An 11798-nucleotide genomic window follows, 5' to 3' on the forward strand; every position below is an offset into this window, starting at 1 on the left:
TTCTGGGCAGGTTGATAAAGCACAATCAAATTACAGTTGTATGCATTTATCAAAATCTTTGCTTTCTCTTGGTGATGTTTGGACCTGTCATCAGCCAGCTTTTGACAGAAGGTGAAGATCCACTACCCTTCTCCTTAGAAATTAAGAACTGGTATGTTTTCTTCATTGAGCACATGGTGCAGATCAAAAGTCTACCTTGTCCACTGTTCTGATTTCAACAGTGGCCAGTCAGATGCCCCTGGGTGCTAAAGGTGATGGTCTCCCTATAGTATATGTTTGCAGATCTGGTATTCAGAATGGTACTATCTCAGTTCATGAAGGTTCCATAAAGCTATTCCGGTTAGTAGCTGTTAATAGACCCATCCATGAACTTTTCTAATCCTTTCCTAAACGATTGCACTTAAGCAGAAGCACCATTACAGCATCCCTGTCTGCTAGGAGGCAGGGACATGTTACTTTTCCTTTCCCCTGATGCACTGAAAGGAGTAGATGTTCTGTTCCTGACTGCAGAATGGAGCTAGTGATTGCTCTTTCCGTGCCAAGTAAAAGAAGAACGAAAGATGAGTCCTAAAGCCTTACCAGTAATGGTGAGTCACTTTGAGACAAGAATCTTCTTGTTCTTTCTCCTATGTAAACTGCTTTGAAGTCTTTTTTGTTACTGTAGAGAAGAAGTGTACAAATAAGTTGCTGCTAATGAATTTGATGAACACTGAAGTGAGGCTCTCTGGAGACAAGCCTGGTTTTGTATATTACCGGCAGTTTCATACCTGGTTTCTCCTGCCCTTTTAGGCATTTAAAAGCCCACAAAAGTGATTTGTTCCTTTGGGCAGTGTCATATTGAGAAGAAAAGTGGACTCTTGGCTTTTGTGAGTGGGGATTTTCTGTATTAGAGTGTACCCTGCTTACCGAAGTTGATTTGCAGAGTTCAACAAGTTCCAACACCCAACTTTAGTCATATACACAGGTAGGTTGACTTCTCCAGTGCCTATCAGTGTAAAACAACCAGATTTGTGCCACCTTACTTTTTGCTGATTGATTCAGCAGGATTGGAAAGAGACAGACAGACAGACAGACAGACAGACAGACAGACAGACAGACAGCTTGTAGTTTATGGTCGCTGATAATTAAAAGACAGGCTTACTGTAAGCGGATTGGATGGCAATTGTGAGCGCAAACTCATCTGTCATAAAGTGGAAAATAAGAGAATCCGAAAGTCCTCTTCAGTCATTCATCTCCTTAGCATGTTTAGATGTGCAACTTCCCATGACTATTGTCGTTTTGCAACAGCGAATACTGATCACAGGGAGACAGAGTTTCTCCCCATGATCGGCTTTTGTTGCTTCAGATAAATGGCAAAATTATCATCAGAACACTCTAGAGAACCTTCACTCATTCATCAACCTGGCAAGATGAGTTCCTGAAGAGGGTTTATGTGTGTCTCATAATTACATAGGCAGTGTTAGCAATAGGCTGCTACGTTCTGAGGGAATGCACTATCCGCCAACAGAAATGAACCAGGAAAAATAATATCCTGACTTTTTTTTTATGTTGGCATCCTTCAGTCTCGGAAGACTATGGTGTCACGCTCTGAATGGTGGTTTTGGAACAGAGTGTCCTCTCCAGTGCGCAAAGCCTGGGTAAAGTAGGTATAGTAGATAGACTATTACCCATGCAGCAAATCCCCCCTCTCCACGTCGCTGAAATGGTCCCATGGAAAGGCAGAGGCCAATACGGTTGGTTCCAGCGGCGTTGCAGCAGTTGCCAGAAAGTGACTGTGTTCAGCCATGAACTGCCTCAGGGACTCTGGCTCCGGATTTTGCCTCGAGGTTGACTCCTGAAGCCTTTTCCATAACTGGATGTAGCCACAAGCCAGTGGAGGTTTGGGATCAGAGTTTTCCTTCTCTCAGATGAGCTGCCTTCCCAGGCTGACGAATCCCATCTACCCGGTGGCTGTTTAGTCGCCTCTTATGACAAGTACAGCCAAACTGAGGGCCTATTCTTATCCCCAGCCCCCAGGGGAATTTTTTCTATAATAGCACCAAATAGGAAGGGCCAATTGCATTCACACACGCACCCCAGTGTATCTAAATATATGCACAATCAAGAATGCTTTAAAAAAATTAAAATCTAAATTATCACTGCAGAACTTGACAAGCAAGTAATAGCTCTGTTAAGAAATGAAGAACGACTGCTATGTTAGCAAGAGAAAACGATTAACCACTAGATGGAGCACTTGTGATTCTGAAATGAAATAGAAGGCTATAAAAAGCTTGAAGTGTTTAGAAGGGGGGGCACACAGTTCTGCCTGTCAATCTCTGGTTGTATTAACAAGAGGGACCCCAAATGCCCTGAAGACTGTTTCTTCTCTTCTCTGCCTTGATATATTTCTCTAGCTCCTCTTGGGCCAGGTCAACTATGCTGTGCCACACATATTAGGAAGCTGCTTCCTAGCCAAGGTCTTTTTAGCTTGCCACATCTTAATGCAAGACATTCTGCTATTATTGAATAACAATATCCCCTTGATGGTTCACAAGTAGTTCGTAGTACAGCTGACCGGATCATCATGACCCCTTCCTCCTCAAAAACAAGCCAGGGCAAAGAGAGACATTACCTTTGACATGACTGCCAGTGAAATCCACAGTCATATGCTAAATTCCCAACCACCATCATTGTATTTTGCCACAATTCCCCGTGTTGTCATATCATCACAATGTACATTTCCTTGCCACCTGTCTAAATCATTTGTTGGCAAAGAAGGGAAATACACAATGTAATAACATCACAAGATATACTGAAGAATTAACAGGTGAAGAGGAAGATCTTGACACGAGGTTGCCATTTTCACCAGAAGATCTGTGCCAGGCATAATATTTACAACAGACCGGTGTCAGGCACAACATATTATGCATGAAGCGTATTCACCAAATTATTTTGGACATCCTAAACTGGATGATTTTGTTCTTTTCTAATCTTCTGTGCTCTGATGGTTGGCAACCTTCAGTCTCGAAAGACTATGGTATAAGCCTACAGCACCCGGTATTCCCAGGTGGTCTCCCATTCAAGTACTAACCAGGCCTGACCCTGCTTAGCTTCCAAGATCAGACGAGATTGGGCATGTGCAGGGTAACACCACCCAGAAAAATTCTGTCACTGAATATTTTAGACCCTACTCTCTTCTTCCTCCAGTCAATGGATGTGACTCCTAGGAAGCTTTTCAAGTTACAACTTATTTGAGAACAGAATAAGGCTCACTTTTTAATTATCTGCCTCCTCAATAATAACAATAAGCTACCCAACCAAAGAAAATATTACTCTTGGCCATGCTTTCGCTCAGTTCTTCATTACTTGCTAGAGCAGTGGTTCTCAAATTTTTTAGCATTGGGACTCACTTTTTAGAATGACAATCTGTTCAGGACCCACTAGAAGTGATGTAATTAACCTGTAAATGGCCAAACCCCATGAGTTACTTGCCACCAACGACAGACTTCTCTTCGGTGGCAGGCCTTAACAGCCCTTAACACTGATGATGACGTCAGCAGTGGTGAGGCCAGAGGGGGCGCGTGGGACCAGCAAGAGTCTGAGCGCCTGCCAGTTCTGTCTCTCCCCCCATGGCAAGAGCAGTTTTAGGCAAAGAAAATAGCTAATTGAGAGCCCAATCCTGAGCTCAGCGCTCTGGCTTCCCACTAGAGCACACCGTTGCCGTAAGGCACGTCTGTGAGGCTTACCGCCAGGCCAGCACTGTGCTAGCCCAGCACTGGGCGGGCTCTTGTCCTCCACTGCTCGGCGGTTTCACAGACCGCCGAGCTGTGGCACAGTAAGTGGGGCGGGGAAGGGGGTGGGGGGGAAGCATTCTGGGGATGGGGGTGGCAGGTGGAGGGTGGAGAGTGGGCAGGGAGGAGGCATGACGGGGAGGCAGGAGGCGGAGAAAGGGCGGGCGGGAGGAGTGCCGGGGGAGGGAGGGAGGCAGGTCCTGTGAAGCTCTGCTCCACTGGATCCAAGGTGTTCGTGTGGGGCTCAGTGCCATTGCGGCGCTGCTTCCCTTCTCTTGAGACGCTGCCCATGGTAGGCTGTGGTGGGCAGGATGCGGCAGGAAACATTCTCAGCGCCACTGCAGCCACGTGCCCTGGGCAGCTCAGCATTGGGCTGCTCGGCTGCAATCCTAAACACACTTTCCCGAGAGTAAGCCCCATTGAACACAATAGGACTTACTTCTGAGTAGACCTGCATAAAATCTCCCTGAATCTTATCTCCCATCATTAGGACTGGTTTCCCCTCTGGCCTAACTTTTAAGGTCAATTTGGCAATAAAGCAAATTGTCTATGGAACCAGGATAGTGGTGGCTAAAGTGCTAAATTGGGGTAGTATTTACTTTGTGCCGATCCTAAAATCTTTTCTGTAATAATGTGACTCCAGTCTAATAATGTGACTCAGAAAAGTTGAATTCCACAGCTTGTAAAAACTATGCTAATGAAACTAAGGAAAAGGAATGCAAAAGAAATGAACCTGCATGTTTTGTATCACTTCTGCTTCTTCATGGTGAGAGATGAGGAAATATAATTTGTAGGTTCCCAATCACTGAAATGAGAGGTTCAGCAAATCCCCCACCATACCAAAGGATCTTATTTCCTTCACTGTGTAAAATGCTTTGGAGACACACCTTTGTTGAAAAATGTTATATAAATATTATTGATAGAGATATTATTAAAGGGAGCGTAGATTGTTACTGTCTTAAGAACTTAATGGTCTTGAAACCTGACTCTGGTGCCAATCCTATCCAACTTTCTAGTGCAATGCAGCCCCAAGGTAAGTGAATAAATATTCCCTGACCTTGAGAAGGTGTCCATGACTGCCCCACCACCACAGAATGCATCTCACATCCCATTGGTATGGCTGTATCAGTGCTAGAAAATTGGATAGGATTGGGCCCTCTTTTTGTAAGGTGAAAGCTGGGAGTTCCGTTATGCTTAGTTCTGTGCCCATACCAAGCTCTGCTCATGCACAGAATTTTATGCATTATATTTGGACCTGGTCTTCCAAAGCAACTCACAACAATATTGTTGCTGGTGAGTGTTAATACATATATAACTCTTGCTGACGAAGGACACACCTGCTGACCAAGGACAGAGTGGCCTTTACAGTGTGACTGCAGGCCCAGGAAAATGGATGGAACAGAATTGTTTGTGGCAGGGAGCAGGAAAGTGGTAGACTGTTCTTGCTTCTATGCAGTCCTTGCAGCTGCTTGTTCAACGACTGATGACTGGCACTCGGTTGGACTTTTCCTGATGGTGATGTGGGATAAAGCCCCTTTCAACGCCTTACACCAGTGATTCCCAAACTTTTTAGCACTGGGACCCACTTTGTAAAATGGCACACATAAGAACATAAGAAGAGCCCCGCTGGTAGAGGCCAAAGGCCCATCTAGCTCAGCTTCCTGCATCTCATAGCGGCCCACCAGACGCCTCATGGTACATACAAGACAACAAGAGACCTGCATCCTGGTGCCCTCCCTTGTGTCTGGCATTCTGAGGTAGCCCCAGGTGGGCGTGGTGATGTACCATTGCCCCGCTCCCACCAGTTTTTTGGCTGTACCTTTTGTTATTACACAGATATTTCAATGTGGTTTGTTTCATTGCATTCTGCATGAAAGTACGCATTGATTGATATATAACATGATGGTATTATTCCTCCAAACTCTGATTTGAGTGATTTTGAAAACTTGTAGAGTCTCTCTCTCTCTCACACACACACACACACCTGTGTCAACTTACTAACACCTTATTGCAGCACTTCTCAAACTTTTGCACTGGGACCCACTTTTTAGAATGACAATCTGTTCAGGACCCATTCGAAGTGATGTCATGGCCAGAAGTGACATCATCAAGCAAATTAAAATGAATAATTATAAATAATTAAATTAAAATAAAATAATCAACTAAGGGGAAGCAAGTCCTGTTCCACCAAGTGAATCTACTCTGAAGTAAGTCCTATTGTGGTCAATGGGGCATACTCTCATGAAAGTGTGGGTAGGACTGCAGCCTGTGAGCCCAATCCTATGCATGTCTACTCTGAAGTAAGTCCCATAGTGGTCAATGGAGCTTACTCTGTAGCCTGCCTGCAATAACCCCCCAAAAAAAGAATCAGTGAGATTTCCAGTCCTCCCCAGTGCCCAGTTTAAAGTTTTTCTATTTCAGGCACATCAAGATAAAGACCCACCTGGCTTTGCAAGTGCAAAATAGAAAACTTTCCCCTTACCATTCAAGCCTCTTTCTTGTTCTTTTTAGGGGGGGGGGAGGCTGCCTTCTGGAGCAGCTCCATCGGATCAGGACCTCACATTCCCCTTTGCCTGGCCTGACCACCAGCCAAGGCACGTCTGCCTACTCGCAAGTAAACGCAACTGTGAGGCTGCTTTGCTTTCCATAGGGCTCCATAGACTGGGAGGGAGGCAGCTGGGAGGGAGGGCTGCACTCATTGGATGAGGACCATTCTAAGGCAAGTCCGCCTACTCGCAAGTAAACACGGCCACATGGCTTCACTTCGGGTTCAGACTCGCAGCTGGGAGGGGGGAGCTTCTCAGGTGTTTTTGGGTGGCTGCATTCATTGGATCGGGACCATTCAGATGTCGTTGGATTTCTCTCAGCCTGCCCTTTCCGATAGACTACTCGCCTATTCGCGAGTAAACACACAATACAGCTCACTGTCACTTTCCATAGGGCTCCATTCATTTTTTCCTTCCGGTTTTTTGGCCATAACTTTTGAAGGAAAGGAGCTATTTCAATTCTGGTTTTTGCACTGCACTCCGTGGCCATTCTGCATCCAATGGAGTATGGCATGACGCGGTAGCTCCTAACCCCACGATGTTAGCGCATCCTCCCCAGGGCGCATCACCCCCCCAGCGCGTCACCTGGTGCGGCCTGCACCCCTTGCACCCTCCTAGCGACACCAGTGCATAGTACATTTAGTAGACACAGTAGACACCTAGCGGCTCAGTACATTTACCTTGTCAGCTTGGAGGGGGGACTTCCTCCTCTAGAGTTCGTTGGGGCCTGCATTCATCAGAGCAGGACCATTCTGGCAGTGGTGCATTCCCCCTGCCCTTTGAAGTGCATGCTTGCCTATTCATAAATAAACATGCATGCTTACTTACTGCTCAGTTTCAGTTTCCATAGGGCTCAATACATTTTCCCTGTCAACTATCATATCAGTTTGTCTGTTTTGCAACCCATCAAAAGTCAGGCCACAAGACACTGGTGGGACCCAACCCACAGTTTGGGAAACACTGTGCTAAGGTTAGGGAGTTTCAACCAGAGCAGAAAACTTTAATCACTATTTAATTTACTGCCTGGCTGGTTAAAGCCAAACTATATAGATAAAATGTTCAAATATATAAAAAAAGAGAAAACCCAAAAAAGATCACTTCAAATAGTCCAAGGCAGTCCAAAGCATTCCCCCATGTGACACTTCACAGAATGACAAATTAAATTTACAATAACAGTAATTAACCCCTGTCAATTACACTGTGATTACTCAGTGACTGAGTGTCTAATTGACCCTGATAATTACCTTTTTACATTATTAGGTAAAATGTGATTTGGTTTTTCTTCGCTCCTTTTGAATCAGTCATTGGGTGCAAAGTGAGTAGTGGGATCAATCTGTAAGCGCAGTCATTTTGTCTGTTTAATAACTGGAATACAGTATCTGAAGGAGTGTAAATATTGTGATATATAATTCACCTTTTTTGAATTTTAATTTGTGTTGTAGACAATAGCAGCCAAGAACAGACCAATTGCTTCAATATCAGGTTTATTTTTCGTAAATATGACTGTTGGCATACCTAGCATTAACTGGAATTCACAGAATTATGCCAGAAACATTGAATTTTTAATAAATAGATTCTTAATCCATTTCTGCCCAACGTTGCATATATGCAACAGGGATCAAATGTGTACACCTGTGGGCTGGGCGGAAATGGGTCAAAGGGTGATTTCTTCTGAACTGATGTTTCTTTTAGGACATTCTACATTTCCACATCCGGAGGATGCTGTTTCATTGTAGAAGGAAAGGAGACAAAAAGAGTGGAGGTACTTTGTAGATTGCACGAATGAAACAATATCTGTCATGGATATCTGGAGAAACTGGCGCAGGTAGTCTTCTAGCTCCTAAAGAGGGCAGTTCAAGGAATCATATCCAGGGGAGGCAAGATCAGGAATTGTATCCAGCTGCTGTTCAGATTCCCTGCCTTGTTAACATGCAGCTCCAGTATCATGTATCTTATCTGAAGCATTCACAAAATCATTTCACAACAATGGCCCACCCAATGGTTACATGCAAAGCATCCTGGGGAAGGTAAGATGCCAGCAAACATGGGATTGAACCTGTGAGTAGAGTAGCAATAGGCACTATTCCTATCTGCCAACTTTTGTGCAAGAGCTCATGCAACCCTAGAATTGGTGGTTTTATAAGGGTGTCCATGTGTTTGCTTGTGCAAGACGTTGTGCAGATTCTGCAAAAGAGGAATCTTTTGGATTTAATTTAAGGCTTTGGATTTAATTACACATTGCTTATGCAACACTTTAGCATGAGGTGTAAACAGTCCCTTTTCTGAGACAGTTTCTTCATGAAGAATTAGAGCTATGGATCAAACGCATCGTGTTTTGTCAATCACAGAGATACTCAGTGGTGTTGTTAGGGGGCAGGGGCAATTGCCCCAGGGTTCACGCTGCCAGGGGGCACAATGTGCAGCCTGCCCACAACTCAGAATTGCCGCCAGAGCCTTTAAACAGGGGCTCCAACAGGAAAAGAGGTGGGGCAGGACACTGATCAAAGGTCAAGGAGGATGCAGAAGTCAGAATAAGAGCAAGGTGCGTATCGCTGAGAGAGCTGTGTCACTGAGAAAAGTGGAAGCAATATGTGAACAGCTGCTTTCTGGGACTGGGAGATACTGTGTACGCCTTGCTTGTGCCTTGTTCATGATACATCCTTCCAGATGGAAGCAGGTGGGCAAGGAACAACATCTGAGCAATTCTGAGCTTCAGTTGGAATCTGCATATAGCCAAAGCCATACAGGAAACTGTTGTGGTTATCTGGTAAGGAGGTCAAATCATTTAGTAGTTTCCCTTTATTTACCTATTACATTCATTTAAATTAGACTTATTTAATTAATTAGATTTGATTTCATCATTGTGGGGCTCCAAAATCTTCTTTGACCCTGCATACCAGAAGCCTTAGCTACTGGATATACTGTGTGTGACTATTGGATTTTTCCCCCTAACCTCAGTGTGTTGTAGTCTTTAGCTTTAGAGATCAGTTTTGAGTAATCAGGAATGTGGAAGTCAACAAAAAGTAATGAAGCCCACCCCCCCCCCGACCAGCTGTTTTCTTTCTTTCCATAGAAGCAAATGCTGAGTTCTGTGGGACAAGTAAATGGTTTGCAATTGGAGAAAAGCAAAGGGAGAGGCAAGTCTCCCTTTAAAACTAGCTGTCAGCCTGAGGCCTGCCTGCCCCTTTCAGGGTTTCTCTAAGAATGTTGTGTGTATCATTTTGTAATCCTTGCAACAACTCTATAAAGTAAATGAATATTATTATCTCCATATTGCAGGGGTGGGTGCTGAGAGTTTTGCCAAACATAATCTCGTGAGGTCACTAGGAAGAGATTTGAAACAGGAACTTCCTGATTTTTACCTCTTTGCCACTATGCCAGAGGTTTCCAAAGTGTGTGCCGTGGCATCCCAGGGTACTGCAGCTCACTCACTGGGACACTGCACGGCTTTCCTGGCTTGCTGGGCCGACATGTGTGAGATCTTGCAAGAATTATGCAAGATCTTGCTCTGTTCTCACAAGATCTCACACAGTGTCAGCCTGGAGAGCTGGGAAGAAGAGGCTGCGTGGAGCCCCTGTGAGTGCAAAGGGCGCCACGAACCTGGTGAGTTTGGGAACGACTGCACTATGCTATCATTTTGTGCACCTGAGACATTTTTCAGATGGGGCCAGATCTGCCCCTTACCCTGATTCCTGGATTTTCAGGGGCATGAAGCAGGATCTACCTCCAGCAGTGACTTCAGATGATGACCTTAACAGCTGAATGGGATTTATTCAGGGGGAAAAAAAAGAAGCTTACTTGTCATACAGGGACATCTGGTCCAGACATAGAGCTTCTGCTGACTGGTGGTGGTGGTGGTGGTGGGGACCGGGGTGTCTCCATGTGAAAAGTGCTGCACTGCTCCTTGCAATGTCCTCCCTCATGTAATTTCCACTTTTTGTAATTTAAAAACATATCTACTGAAGGAAACTAGCAGGTCTTCAAAGTTGGGAATACTATATTTCTTTCCTGCGTGCAGGCTAGTCTTAGGGATTTTTTGTTTATTTGTTTCCTCCTCCCTGAAAAGGATATCCTTGAGATATAGAAATAGTATCTGAGATGACCTGCCAGTTTTCTGAACCGCTGTAATGCTTGTACTGTAAAGCAACTCTTGACAATGATGAATAACCTCTGAAACTTCAGAATAGCGGGCTTTGTTTATTTTGCCATCTTGTTGCATTTATGTCAGGTTTTTCACTTGGGGCTACACTTATTCTTTGAAAGCTGAACTGGTTCTCTGTCATTTAACATTCTCTTCCCTCTTCTCTCCTCTTTTCCCCCACCCCCTACCCTACCTTCCTCGTCTGAAGTATTACATGGAAAAATGATGGCTTAAGATGCTGCAATTTCCAATTTGGACTTGAACATTGATTATTTGCTGCCTCTGACCTTTGAAAAAAAGCATGGGCCAGGCCCCACTTCAGGGCTTTTCTCCAAATAGTTTCCAAGAGTGAAGAGGGTTGTGCAGCTCAGTGTGTATATATGTATGTGTGCCTCCCTGCCTGCCTGTCTGTGTATTGGAAATTTTGAGCACTTCTCAAGGCTGGTTATGTTTGTTTTTGATGCTTATTATTACCCTCTAACCATAGAAAATTCATTGTTTGTTTCGTAAGGAATGTTAAAAGTGGCCTGCATGTGCTGCCCTATGCTCCCACTTGCACTTTTTGTATGGTGTGCTTAAGCCCCAAGAACGCTACATTGTCCTATCGCTTGCTCCACCACATTCTTACAGTAAATAATTGATTTAATGGACCTCAGTTTAATTGACTTCTGAAACAACAGATGTTTTCTGTGCCGTTAAAAAACTAGTCATAGATCCAGAGTGACTAGACATCCTCTTTTTCCAGGACATGTTCTCTTTTTAGCCCTGTGCCCTGGAAAAGAACTTAAATGTCCTCCTTTTCCCTGTGAGCAGCCCCTGCAAGCAGTGCATATCCTTCTTGTAATTAATAAATTATATGTAATATAGTTTTAAATTTAATAATAAGTAATATAGTGTTTAAATTAACCACATGAAATCAGCATACAAGTGTTTTTTGCTTTTATTTTGTCATATCCTACATTTTTTGTGGGTGTCCTACATTTTGGGGTGCCTGATCCTCTTTTGTGATTAAGACATCTGGTCAGCCTGCATGTATTTTTTGCTCATGCGTGTCCCCGTTGACTAAATGCGTTTGTATGTAACAAACTTGTGGCATTAACAGATATGTCTCTTCCCCCCTCCCCCCGTTCGTGTGTTAGATCAAGGGTTCACTCTCCTTCCTATTGTTAGGTGGACTTCTTGTTAATGCCGAGGGTGCTCGGTTGATGGTTACTCAACAGGAGCAGATGGTTGGGAGATAGTGGTCAATTTCTATCAGGGCCAACTGGGGGCCCAATCCTATCCAATTTTCCAGGGCCGGTGCAGCCATGCCAATTGGGTGTGTGCTGCATCCTATGGTGG

At 44.4% G+C, this 11798-nt stretch overlaps 1 pseudogene; it reads right to left on the reverse strand.

The window, feature by feature from the left end:
• Positions 1-3021: 3021 nt before the first annotated feature.
• On the reverse strand, positions 3022-3140 carry LOC136647189 (5S ribosomal RNA; annotated as a pseudogene).
• Between the last annotated feature and the right edge of the window lie 8658 nt (positions 3141-11798).

This window comes from Tiliqua scincoides, chromosome 3 (assembly GCF_035046505.1).
Source record: "Tiliqua scincoides isolate rTilSci1 chromosome 3, rTilSci1.hap2, whole genome shotgun sequence".
NCBI classification, from domain to species: Eukaryota; Metazoa; Chordata; class Lepidosauria; order Squamata; family Scincidae; genus Tiliqua; species Tiliqua scincoides.